This window comes from Equus quagga, chromosome 5, assembly GCF_021613505.1.
Source record: "Equus quagga isolate Etosha38 chromosome 5, UCLA_HA_Equagga_1.0, whole genome shotgun sequence".
In the NCBI taxonomy this organism is placed as follows: Eukaryota; Metazoa; Chordata; class Mammalia; order Perissodactyla; family Equidae; genus Equus; species Equus quagga.
In genome coordinates, this window is record NC_060271.1 from 119,701,590 (window position 1) to 119,715,839 (window position 14,250).

The following is a 14,250-nucleotide window of genomic DNA, read 5'->3' on the forward strand; positions in this document are numbered from 1 at the left end:
GTTTGTCTGTTTGTCTTTCCTTTTAAAAGAGTTAACAGGGGAGGTGCCACATCTATTCCGCCTAAGAGCCCTTTGGGAAAAACTTTGGCTGACTGATCGACCTATAGTTTGTAGGGGAGGAGGACATTTCCTCTTCCCAAATGGGGGTTCGTCTGGCTGGAGAACGAATTAAATTCACATGAGACAGAATAGCAAGAGAAAATTAAACAAAGCTTTATGAGGAACCATGGCCCGGGGCCTTTCTTTCCGAAGGAAGAAAGGGCACCGAAGAAGTGGGGTGCACAGAGTGGTTATATAGCCCCCAAACGGGGTGTTTCACATGTGATTGAACAGTCCCTTTGACAATAGTCACGAGGCTGCTCTGTCAGCACAGCGCTTGATGGAGACGGCAGATAGGTCTGCTGTCTCAGTGAGCGCCGCAGGGTGGCAGGTGTGTTGCCTCAGGCTGGGGGGGTGGGGGTCACAGATGAGCGCCGCAATCGGTTCCCAGCCTAAAGAAAGATGCTTAATCTTTAAGGAGATGCCAACGTTGGGAGGGGGAGGGAAGTCAGTTACAGGAGGTTACCAGACTAGCACAATAAAATGCAGATTTTAAGTCCTTGCCTTTGGTATCGATTAAGAGTTTTTGGAGAGTAGGTCATCACCTTTCTTCTTCCTGGTACAGAGAGGGAGGCACCTTTTACAGATAGAGATTTACCTTACAAATGTAAACGTGTCCTAACAAAGGGCAAGTTCCATTCCTCAGAGCCTCCTTGCCTGTCCCAGTTTATCAAAAACAATGAGCCTCGAATAATCCTGATGCCAAAGAGACATATCTTGGGGTGGCCAATTTCAGGTCCCCACAAGTTCTAAGTCAATGTCTAAAGAGGGATGATTTTCTTTTGTAACACCATGTGGCCACAGTATTCTTTAGACTCTGGAGGAAAAAAAAAATGGCCAAACAATGTATCCTTAAGTTGGGAAACTTTTTAGCGAGCTCTCATGATAAACAGCTGTTTTATTGGTACCTATGAAAAGAGCAAATTAAAAGGAAACTATAATGACTAGTCTAAGAACTTAATCAAACTTGGGATCTCAGCTTCTCATCGTCTTACAGATGCTAATGAAAATATTAAGTTAACAAAGAGAAATCAGAAAGGGAAGAGTCACAGGACTCATCCCAATGCGATAAAAATCTTTAGCTAGTTATTAAAAAGAAAAATGGGATAAATGGAACAGATCTAAACAAATTTTAAACAAAGGTTTTAATAAAACACTGCCTAAGGTTGGATGGGCTAAACGGACCCCTCTATTGGCTCCCCAACATTAAAGGACATCAGATAAACCTGTTCTGTTTACCTCAGTTTGAAAAATTTAAAAGGTTAGGAGGCATAAATCAGAGTGAGAAACCTGACCAACAATATTTTGGGGCAACGGTTAGACTACTAAGGTTAATAAGACTATAAAGATTAAAGTGTTTAAGCTAATATTATATGAAGAGGTTATGTCAACTTTGCCTGGATATTTGCTTTGGGAATAAATATTATGTCTAACTGGGAATGCTTCCCCTACACAACATTGTAATACCAAAACTTGTTAATGGAATTCTAGTGTAAGTTCTAATTAAAAGTATAAGAGTTAGTAAAACTAAGATAAAGTTTTGTAAAAATTGGTATACTTAAATGGGCCAATTTCAGTTCACCCAAACTGATGTATGCAATTGGAAAAAGCCAGCTGCAACAATGGGAAGCCCGTTTTATTCTTTTGAGGATTCTAAATAAAATCAGGAATACTTTACTGCCTCTTTAAGAGAAAATAATTAAATAATTAAACATGCCAGCAGCAGAACCCAAATCTGCTGCTTTTGTCTACTCTCTTGCTGAGCTTCTCAGCAAGCTGAGCTTCACTTTAACTCCCCCAAAATTCCTGATCTAAAATTGAAGAAGTAAAAATAAGTAAACTTTTGAGATAATTTGGAATTATAATGGCCATTCTGGAAATCTGTTTCAGAAGAGGATTCAAAATCTCTCAGAATGGAATGCAGTCTTTAATGAATATGCAAAAACTTCTAAGAGACAAAGTTATTTAACATGAGATAAAATAATCTTTGATGAATGAAAGCCTGTTTAAGTTTGCTGGTAACATTTAAAATAGACATGTCCTCAAAGTTATCAGCATTGGATATAATGCAGACATACAGCCTGGGTTTACTGGTCAAATGAGCTCATGTCATCTCTGTTACAAAATTTATCAGTAAAACTAATAACTCAGTGTAATAGCTAATTTTGTTTAATGTCTCACGAGGTTTTTGTAGATGACTGAAATATAATTGTTAAGAACAGGTAAACTAAATAAATGTAAAAAGATAAAAGCTTTTGGAAAAACTTTTTAACAATCATTATGAGTATTATGATGTGAGTAGTTAAAACAACTGAGGATGATAGTTAACTGCTGTAATGTCACATGAAGTTTTTAAGAGTAATTGTTAAAACTGGGTAAGAGTTTTAAGTACAATAATTATGTTTTATAGTCTGCATACTTAAAAAACAGCTTCCAAAATCTTTTTGGAAACTTAAGCTTTATAGCTTTATGAAAGTAAATTAAATAATGACAGTTTATTGGGTACCTAGGTCATTTCCACGTAAGATAAAATATTAAAGATTAACTACTAAGCATATATTTGTCTGCCTTTGGTTCCTTATATCAAAGAAACTGAAAAGTGCTTAGGTTTATTGATAAACATGTTTTATGTATGCTGAGGAATTTTCTATAAGAAAACATATATTTCTAAAAGGTCTGTATAAAAGGAAAGTAAAATATATGTTTTCAGTAAAAAGATATAAAGAATGGAAATATTTTTGTTTCTTGAGTTGAGAAAGATAAACTTGTCCTAAAGTACTGGGATGAATTCTGAGTGTAAAAAAAGTAACCAAAGGTTTGTAAAAGTAAAGTCCTAAAGAGTTTTATGTATGATTAAGTTGGTTAAGATTAAAGTAAATCCAATTAAGTAAATAAATCTATATGTCAAAAGTAAACTGGTACCAAATTAAAACTTGGTTTCCTCTTTCTTAAAAGATAATTTTCCTGGGGCCGGCTCCGTGGCCGAGTGGTTAAGTTCACGTGCTCTGCCACGGCGGGCCAGGGTTCGGATCCTTGGCATGGACATGGCACTGCTCGTCAGGCCACGTTGAGGCGGCATCCCACATCCCACAACTAGAAGGACATGTAACTAAGATGTACAACTGTGTATGGGGGGTGGGGAGAGGGAAGGTTGGGGAGATAAAGCAGAAAAAAAAAAAAGATTGGCATTGCTCTTTACCCCGGTTTCCAGATTTTAAAAAAAAAAAAAAAAGAAAATTTTCCTAAACTTTTAATCTGCTCTTGATAAAAAGATTATAAAAAGGCTTTTTTTTTTTTTTTACTATTTTAACTCTGTTTTCCCTTGACTGTGTTTCTGTTGTCACTTCAAGTAGATACCCGAACATGGTTTCACAGTGAGCTTTGTTTCCTATCCAAACAAATGTTTTAAAGCTTTTAATATTTTTGACAAGCTTCCACACATACACAAATATTCAAGTCCTGAATAAAAGCTTTCTTTTGACCTGGAAGAGGAGGGAAACTTTCTCTGGGGATTTTCAGAGGGCCACTGGGACTCCTCAGAGAGATTTGCTCTCTTCCTGTAAGAAAAAATGCTAAACTAATTAGGCTTGTTTGGCATATTAGACTACATGGGAAGCATTGTCAAATAAGTAATAATAAACTTTCTTAAGTGGTTTTATGTGAATGAGTGTTATTGATATAAGTATTTTAAAAATTATCTAAAATTCTGATCTGTTCTTATTGTCAGTCATGATTCTGGTTATTATCTCAAAGTATTATATGTCACAAGAATGGTCAAGCGTCTTTGTCAATTACCATTTTTGAATGTTTTGTTATTTACAGACAGTTGCTGTTTCACGCCGATGTTTTTGCAAATATGTTTCATCTTCAGAGAAATTCATGGAAAGGACTCTGATGCTTACTCTAGAGTACAGGTTTCTGATAAACGTTCAGAGTAAAAGTAAACTGGGTGGAAATTACAGAACTCTAACAGAGAAACTGATGACCTCATAAAACTGCTGACAGAAGATTAAGATCAAGAACCAATTAGACAGGACTGAATAAACCGATAGAGATGATTATAATTTTTTATGGCTTTTTACTTGAGATATTGCTGATTTTTGATGGTTTTTTCTTTTTCAGATTTAAGGAAAACTTTTTTTCTTAAACTAACCATGACTTAGAACCATTTGGTAAATTATACTCTTGTAAAAAAAATTGAAACATTCATCTTTTTCTCCCTATCTGATCCCTCCAGAATTTAAAAATGCCTGAGGAGTAAGCATTCTTATTCTCATGGCGAAATGTTTGTTTGCATAAGATCAATAAGAATCTGTTCTTCTTATAACAGGCCACAATTGGAAACACTGGTTATATCACCAAGGCTTTGACTGGAATGTCATATTTGAGAGAAACATACAGACTTGGATATGACTAGGTAACTTTTGAGGAATGAAGGTTGACTTTATGGAATAAAGCCACTTGGAAATATTGGCCTGGTACCTTGCTTATGGGTTCAGTAACCTGGTAAGGTTGAGTAAAGAACGTCATTCCTTCAGACAGGTACAAGGGACCTCAATTATTTTGGGGACCTCATGAAGAGAGAAATTCACCCAAATCTGTAGGAACTGCAGGTGGAATCTAATGACAAGTCCTTGGCTTGGCTTTCCTGGCCTTGAGAGGCCTTTAAAGTTCAATCTAAGATTCCTTATAAAAGGTTCCAGCAAAGTAGATTTAAAAGAACCTATGTGATAAATGGGTGTTCTTGCTGTACTTATGTAAATAATTATGCCAAATTTATTAAAACTAAATTTATTTTACAACCCAGTTAGTCTTAATTTGGCTATATCTAATGAAATTAAGGGTGATTTTAGAGAGAGAAAAACTATGTTTCAATAAAACTATAATATGCATTTGCAGATATTGGATTTTGGTTCTGTCAATTGTCTTCAAGATTTTTGTTACATCTGTTAACTGGACTGGATCCCGAATTTTTCTAGTCTCCTGAAATATCTGAAATAACAAATCTCCAAACTAACATTTTCTGTTTTTTCTATCATTTTCATTTGGAATCATTGAGAACTGAACCTGCCCTTTTTCCTGAAGCCTTAAAAACTGAAGCTGGAGGTCTTAATATAAATTTAAGAGAGATTCATGTCTGCTGCTATGTGAGCCACTCAAAAATCTATGTGAGTGCCCAATGACACCATCAGAGATATTTCAAACTGCAAAAGATGCTTCAACCCTGACTTCTAGGATTCTTGATTGGCTGCCCCCTGGGCTGAAGAAGTAGTTTATAATTTGCTCCAACCGTTAACCTTGTTTTTCTCTTTTTGTTTCTCTAGAAAAACTTCTTATTAAATACCTGGTTACTTATTTACACAACACAGGCCTAACTTTGGGAGCCTACCTGCATCACCGTCTCATTAAAAGACTGGTTCAATGAGATGAAACAACCTACACCCCGATTCACCAGGAAGTAGCTAGATCAGTTGCTGCCCCAAATCCCTCAAGATTGAGGGATGAACATAAAATAGGGGAGAATTGATACCAGCTCTGATATCAGTTTCCCTCCATTAAACCCAGCATATATGGGGTTAAAACCAAAACACTCATTCCCTGCTTACTCCTTGGCTCCCTGGCTCCAGAATCCACTATCATCCATGGAGACAGACACCACCAAGGACAAGCACCTGGATTCATTATCTCCTTCCTGCAAGGAGCTATAGGCTGGTGGGAAAGCTGCTGACCAGCAAGGTCATGGGCTCCCTCCTCTCTGCAAGTAGTCTCAAGGCCAAAGACAGGCAGGTGGGAAAGCTCAGACCAACAAGGCCATATGCTCCCCCTCCCCTACCTAAAACCCCAAATACAAACCCTTACTTTTTAGCTTTTCGGGGAGTTTGGGATTTCAGCGTTAGCTGCCCTCTCTCCTTGCTCAGTGCTGTGCAAAAATAAAATTCCTACTTTCTTCCACTACACCCAGTGTCAGAGATTGGCTTGCTGTGCAATGGGTGAGCAAACTCACTACAGGTTTGATATCAGAGGGAGGGTTTTTTTCCTTGAGGACCAAACTTGATCAACATTATTAGATCGCTTTGATAATTAGATTTTTCAAATGAATGAAGAGAACACAGCCACATCACAGGCAAGGGCCTGCTTATCCCTCCCGCCCAGCATATAAATAAATAGTCCTTCCCTGAGCTGAGCCTGTAGTGGCAAGCTGTATCTGAGGCAAGAGGTGAGGCCCAGGACCACAGCTCTGACTGAGAGAGGATCCCCCGGCAGGATGGTTCCAAATATGGCTGGCCCTTGTCCTTGGCTTGGCCTTCTCCTGCCCTCTCAGAGCCCCCACCCCCTGGGAAGTCAGGCTAACTCTCTGGGGACAGGGAATATCCAAGAGCCCTCCTCTGCACCAGGTCCTGTATGGTACATTATGGAATGTTTTAGTCTCATTTTTGCCCAAGACTTGAATCTTGATTTCTTTAATTCCAAAGCCAGCTGCACCAGTCCCTCTTCATAGACAGAGGACTCGGGAAGCAGGAATAGTGGGGAATTTAGTCAGGGCAGCAGGACAGCAGTGAGGACTGTGAGAGGCCAGGGCTGAGACGTGGGCTGCTGGAGGCCGTAGTGTCTGGTGTCCTAACTTGGGGAAGGGGGTTCTTTCTAAATCTGTCTCAGTTTTCATGCCTTTTCTCTGTCCCTCTATCTGTGTCTCCTCAGCTAAAATGTTAGCCGTGCACTTTGACAAGCCAGGAGGACCAGAAAACCTTTACATAAAGGAGATGGACAAGTCGAGCCCAAGAGAGGGGAAAGGCCTCCTGAAGGTGGTGGCCAGTGCCCTGAACCAGGCGGACTTACTCCAGGTACACAGTCACTGTGGGGTGGGGAAGCAGCTTGGATCCAGAACTGATCCTGCAGCCACACTGAAGGGAGCTTAGGGAGGTGGGCCAGGGGAGGCTAGATGTGTGGGTTAGATTGTCAGCATCTGTTATCAGACTCAGGAGAGGGATTCCAGCACCCACCATCGTGCCCTCACTGGGCTCCTTACGCAGCCCTGCCCCTGAGAGGACAGTCAGCATAGGCATCAGCAAAGAAAGAAACTGTGCTTTGTTGAGTGCCCACTCTGTGCCTGGCACTGTGCTAACTGGATTCTTTTATTTAACCCTCACAAAGACCTAAGGATTTTTTTGTCTCCATTCCAGTGATGAGGAAAGTGAGAATAGTAGCTAATAAACTGCCCAAGTCAGAAACCTGGAATTTACCCCCTTTCTCTCTCTGCTCCTGCCACCGTGTCATCAGCCTTTGATTCCACCTCCATAATAGATCTCAAATTAGTCTCCTTCTCCCCATCACTCTTGATGCCATTCAAGGCTTGCAGTCCATTCTCCACAACCAACATTTAGGATAAAATGGAACTGCCTACCCACTACAGGGCCCTGTTGGTTCGGCACCAGCACCTCTGCAACCTGGACTGGAGCCCCATCTCTGCTGCTCCCCATCCTCCAGCCACACTGGACTTCTTCAAACACTTTTTCAAACACTTCCCAGAGGCTCTCCCACCTCAGAACCTTCAATTCTCTTTCCCTTCCCCTGGGATGCTCTTCATCCATTCTTTGTACATCTGGCTCCTTCTCTCCCAAGTCTCAGCTTAAACGTCACCTCCTCAGAGGTTTTCTGACTACTCAGTCTAAAACACTGCTGCTACTAATAGCAGCCTGCTGCTATTGTCCACAGAGCTTGCTCCAATTTGTGATTATATATCTATTTGTTTACTTCTTTAAAGTCTGTCTTCCCCCACAAAGCTGTAAACTGCACCAGGACAGAGGCAATCTGCTTTGCCTAGCACAGGGCCTGACACACAGTAAACACACAGTAAATATTTGTGGTATGACTGAATAAATGGCAGGCAGAATTTGAACACAGATCCATTAGGCTCCAAACTCCAGAGAGGCATCTGTCAAGAAGGAGAGGATTGATCTGTTCATGAGAACAAATGCTCTCAGGCCAGTGTGAGAGCAGGGGGTCATGGGTCCCGTTGTTTGGACCTCTGGGCCAGGTCCTGAGTTGTGTCAGGCAGCAATGGTGTGCAACCGCCAGGCAGGGACTGAGCCCAGTCTCTACAAGCTGTGGTCTGAATAATGCGCCCCTGAGCCAGGCCAACGCCCTTCCTGGATCCCCTTCACCAGGCAGGAGAGAATCAGAGAGCCAGTTTGCATGACATTCCCCACTGCAAGATCCAGACTCAAGCCAGAAAAGACCCCATGATAGCCAACCTTCTTGTGGAAACTAAGTTCAGAGCAGGAGAAACAAGGGCTGAGATGGCAGGAGGGTCCCCTTGCCCCCTTTTCAGGGTCTCAAACCTCAGCAAGCCATGTCTCCCACCCCAACTCCTCCTGGCTCCCTGACCCCCTGACCCCCCACAGCACTGACAGCCTGGCTGAGAGAGTGACTGGAGAGACCTAGAGGGGCTCTCCCCAGAACAACTATTACAATGACGATCTCTGTAAAGGTCCTGTGGAGCAGCCGTTTCTGGAATGACTGTTATTTGGAGAGACCATTTACATTTTTCCTGTCCTAGAAAGCAAAAAGTACCCTCCTAGCAAACATCCACTTCTCCCTCCAGCAACAAGGACTAAGATTGGACCCCTCTCATCACACCCACCTACCTGTGCACCCCGCTCTCTGCAGAGACAAGGCCAGTATTCCCCGCCCCCAGGAGCCAGCAGCATTTTGGGATTCAAGGCATCTGGACATTGGCAGAACTAGGACGTGGCTGCCCAGGGCGCTGGAAGATTGAGGACCCAGCCATGGACCTGCTGACCGGTGGGGACCAGGCTCAATATGTCATTGTCCTCGAAGGGCTTCTCCTGCCCATCCTGGAGGGACTGTCCCTGCCCTAGGCTGCAGCTATCCTGGAGGCCTGGCTCACCACCTTCCAGGTGCTACCCTGTGTGGGCAAGGAGGCCCCCCACCCCGTGGTCACCCCTCCTACCAGCCCTGCCCTGTCACCTGAAGCTAACTACTGACCCAAACTCAGCCCTCCAACTGCCCTACCCTCAACTCTGAGCCCTTCATCGATGCGCCAACACACCGTCACCTCTAATCCCAGTGCTGAGTGGAACCTGGCCCCCATGGAGACAACTATGGACAGGTTTTGGAGTGTGTGTTGGGGGGGGGAAGATTTGCTAATGGCTAACATCCATTGCCAATCCTCCTCTTTTATTTATTTATTTATTTTTGCTTGAGGAAGATTAGCCCTGAGCTAATGTCTGTGGCAATCTTCCTCTGCTTTGTATGTGGGATGCCTCCACAGCATGGCTGGGATCAAAACCTCCAAAGCCAGGCCGCCAAAGTGGAGCGCCTGGAACTTCAACCACTAGGCCATGGGGCCGGCCCCCAACTATGGACAGTTTTTATGACCAATGTGAGGCCCAACCAAGGTTCTCAGAGTAGTTCCAGCTGCTTGTCCCCACCTTCAGAAGGAAGGAAATTGTCTTTAGGTCCTTCTGCTGGGGTCCCTCACAGGCAGTGAAGGAGACACTCTTGTTCCATTTATCTTACAGAAAAAGGGATAAGAGTAGCCCAGACATCTGTCCTGGGGACTGTCTCTGTCCCAGGAGCTCCCCAGACTCTTGACTCAGGAGCCCCCTTTAGAACAGTTCTGACACAACACACTCTTTGTCTGCTGGATTAATCTTGCACAAGCCCAGCTCTGATCAAGGATCCCTGGGCTCCAAAACCTTTGATGGCTCCTCATACTCGGTGCCCTTTGTGCCCCAGACCCTACCTGACCCTTGGCTTGTTCTCATCACACCCTCAGTGCACTAGGTGGTTCGCTTCCAAAGCCAGTCCTACACCTTCCCACCCCTGAGCCTTTGCTGGCTCGGAGTATGCTAACGTGGATAACCGCAGGAGGTGTACAAGAGGGGGACTCTGCTCATCCAGGCTGGCACCAGAGGTGTGGGCACAGCTGCCATTCAGTTGACCAGGCTGTTCAAAGCCCTCTGGTGACCACGAGCCCAAGGAGAAAACTGAGATGACCTAGCGGCTGGGTGCTGCAGCGGGGTTTGATTATAAGCAGAGGACTTCTCCGAGGAGGTGCCGAAGGCCATACACAGTATGTATGTGTGTGCCTGTGTGGGGGCCTGTGCATTTTGCCAAGAAAGGCCTAGCTGATCCTTACTCCTCAGCTCAACCCTTCCTCTCCCATCCTGCTTCCTCCTCTTCCATAATAATTTCCTCTCCCTTCCTCCCTTGTATTATCTATTGCTGCATAACAAATTACCCCAAAACTTAGTGGCTTAAAACAGCAAACATCTATTATCTCACAGTTTCTGTGAGTCAGGAACCTGGGAGAAATTTAGCTGGGTCCTCCAGCTCAGGGTCAGGGTCTTACAAGGCTGCAATCAAGGTGTCAGCCAGGGCTGGAGTCATCTTGAAGCTAGACTGGGGGATGATCTGCCTTCCAGCTCACTCTTGTGGTTGTTGGCAGGCCTCAGATCTTTCTTAACTATTACGCAGAGACATCAGTTCCTTGACATATGAGCTTCTCCATAGAGCAGCTCAAAACATGGCAGCTGGTTTCCTTCAGAGAGAGCAAGCAAGAAGAAAAGAAAGTGCCCAAGACAGAAGCCATTACTGGCTTTGGTAACCTAATCTTGGAAGTGACGTCTTATCACTTCTGCCATGTTCTACTTGTTGGAAGTGAGTCTATAAATCCAGCCCACACCCAAAGGGAGGGGGGTCACCTAAAGCTATAAATACCAGAAGGTGGAGATCTTTAGGGGACCATCTTAGAAGCTACCTACCACATCTTCCTTCTTCCTCCCTATCATTCCCAACTCCATCTTCTTTCTCCTTCCCAATCCCTTCTCTCTACTGTATCTATCACAAAGTCTGGGGATGGTCTAACTTCTCAGGATAGAAGAAAAATTAATTAGAAATAGAGAGTATAGAGAATAAAAAGAAGGATAAAAATATGTTAATCATAAAGGTTAACATAATAACTGATCAAATATTACGTATAATTCTGAGCTTCCTAGCTGCTTCAGAAAAAAAAATATATGATAAAGATTGGGATTCCCACACTTTTAGATATTTGGGGGGTCCCTTGAAGCTCCAGAGGCACCTGTGCCCAAGAGGTTTACATAGCTCTAATTATCAAAAGGAGGAAGCAAACTGACTTCTCAGAGGAAGAACAATGCCATCCTTGCTCTCTGGAGCACGTACTCAAGGCCTGATCAGTCTGTGTGGATAACTGCCATGAGACATAGTCTTTAGCTTGAGGTCTTCTGAAAGCTGAATGCCTTAGCACTTCCCCTACTCTCTAGGACAACTAAGTGTACCTAGCCTTCCAAAGAACGACTTTCCTTCCCGCTCTGTTTCCTGGCCCACAGGAGATAGGGCAAGACTAGATCGAGGGGGGAGGAGTTGGGGCATCTACCTCCTCATGATAACTAAGCCATTTCTATCTACTACTGATCTTTCCTTTTCAAGATGTGGGTGTCAATGTGATCCTGGACTGCGTTGGTGGCTCTTTCTGGGAAAAGAACCTCCACTGTTTGGCTCCAGATGGTTGACGGGTTCTGTATGGCCTCATAGGGGGAGCAGATGTCAATGGACTACTGCTTTCCAAGCTGCTGTGTAAGCAAAGAACCCTGCAGGCCAGTCTGCTGAGGTCCAGGGACAAGAAGGAAGGTGACAGACGAGGGTAGAGCTGAAAAAGTTCTGGGTACCACCCTTGTGTTATAACCTCCTGAACCTTGGTTTATACAATTCCTGCTTAATTACCCTTTCCTGACATTGACAACTTTCCTTCCTCTGGATGGAACTCAAAGGATCCCTGACCCCTTCCTCCTTCAGAAGGCTCAGTTCAGTCCCTCATCTCCTTTCTCATTTGACTCTGATTTATTGCTCCCTTCTGCCACCCCCAAGATTGACATTGGGATTCCTGTACTTTTAGAGATTTGGAGGATCCCTTGAAGTTCCAGGGGTTTCAGTGCCCAAGGGGATTTAGATTGATTGATGACCTTTCCTCCTCCATGGCTCACTCTGAGCTCCTTGGGCCAGAGATAGTACTAGGATCAGCTAAGTATGATCTGAATTTCCCCTTGGTCACCTTAGGAGCCCCTCAAAGTTGTATGAGGCCAAAGGGACCTCATCTATACTTTTTTTTTTTTTCGGCTGAGGAAGATTCTCCTGAGCTAACATCCATTGCCAATCCTCCTCTTTTTTTGTTTGGGGAAGATTAGCCCTGAGCTAACATCTATGCCAATCTTCCTCTATGTTTTTGTACATGGGTCACCGCCACAGGATGGCTGATGAGTGGAATAGGTCTGCGTCCGGGATCCAAACCCGCGAACCCAGGCTGCCAGAGCAGAGCATGCAGAACTTTAACCACTCAGCCACAGGGCCAGGCCCTCATCTATAACTTTTTAACGTGCTGTTTTCCCCTGTCTCAGTACAAGGAAGCGTTTGTGAAGACTTTCACAGAGCAAGTCATCCACTGCTCTTCTGGGAGTGCTGTGCAGCTGCAGCCAGTGTGGATACAGTTTTCACCAAGGCTGAGGTTCAGAGGGCCCAGTCTTGCATCAAGGCCAACTAGAACTTGGGAAAAATTATCCTGGAGATGCCCTGACTCAAACATCATGTGGCTGATGGGGGACCCTAGTCCTATAGGATCTGAGGGGACAGGATCAGGGATATGAAGTATGGGGAGGCCTGAGGCTAGGCTGAGCTGGGCCAGAGGATGGGTTAGAGAGAAATGGGGCCAGGCTACCTGGCAACATTGTTGAGAGAATTAACTGACCACAGAAACATGAGCAGTTTGTTATCTGTAAAATACTTTGTAATGGATGAAGTACTTTGTAGACTATGTGTAAACTATAAAGTGTCCAAATAATAGAAAGCAAATATATAATGACAGACTTTTTTAGTGTTATTTTTTTCTAGGGCCGTATCCTAGGCCTGTTTCACCTATAGATTTGGGGGAAGAAACTAGGCCCATTCCTTCTGGGGTTTCAGGCCAGTTCTGGAAATCAAAGAACTAATAAAGTTGGAGAGGCACTGATCTACACAATAATTGTTAATGGCTATTGAAGCGATTAGGTGAAAAACCTACTGGGGGGACCTTCATAATGAAGTGAACCAACTGACAATACCTGAACCCAGGATGTCTTAACATTATGAAATGAGATTCCACCAGACACACTGTATCTCCTCATGCGATGCAATAAGATTGGCCGGGTGTTAATTGTTGAAGTTGCATCATGGGCACACAGGGGTTCATTATACTATTCTACTTTTAAATCTTTTTTACACTTTCTTATTTATTTATTCTTTTTTTTAAAGATTGGCACCTGAGCTAACATCTGTTGCCCATCTTTTTTTTTCTTTTTCTCCCCAAACCCACCCCCCCACCCCGTACATAGTTGTATATTCTAATTGTAGATCCTTCAGGCTCTGCTATGTGGGACACCGCCTCAGCATGGCCTGATGAGCGGTGCTGGGTCTGCGCCCAGGATCCAAACCAGCGAAACCCTGGGCCACCAAAGCAGAGCATGTGAAATTAACCACTTGATCACAGGGTCGGCCCCCTATTTATTCTTAATTGTGGTAAAATATCTAGAACATAAAATTTACCGTCTTAACCATTCCAAGTGTCCAGTTCAGTGGCATTAAAGCACATTCACATTGTTGTGCAAACATCACCACCATCTATCTCCAGAACTCTTTTTATCTTGCAAAACTGAAACTCTGTACCCATTAAACACTAACTCCCTGTTCCCCTCTCCCTCCAGCCCTGGCAACCACCATTCTACTTTCTGTCTATAAATTTGACTACTCTATAGGTACCTGAATATAAGTGGAATCATACAATATTTGTCCTATTGTGACTGGTTATTTCACTTAGCATAACGTCTTCAAGGTTTATCCATGTTGTACTATGTGTCAAAATGTTCCTCCTTTTTAAAGTTGAATAATATTCCACTGAATGGATGTACCACATTTTTGTTTACTCATTCATCTGTCAATGGACACTTTAATTGTTTCCACTTTTTGGTTCTTGTGAATAATGCTGCTATGAACATTGTTATACAAATATCTATTCGAGTTCCTGCTTTCAATTATTCTGGGTATATACCCAGAAGTGGAATTGCTGGATCATATGGT

At 43.4% G+C, this 14,250-nt stretch overlaps 1 protein-coding gene and 1 pseudogene across 1 annotated transcript in view; one reads left to right on the top strand and one right to left on the bottom strand.

Annotated features, from left to right (window-relative positions):
• Positions 1 to 14,250, bottom strand: part of FAM228B (family with sequence similarity 228 member B) — a 74,288-nt gene that overhangs the window by 48,242 nt on the left and 11,796 nt on the right. The window lies entirely within an intron of this gene.
• On the top strand, positions 6,804 to 13,341 carry LOC124239965 (quinone oxidoreductase PIG3-like; annotated as a pseudogene).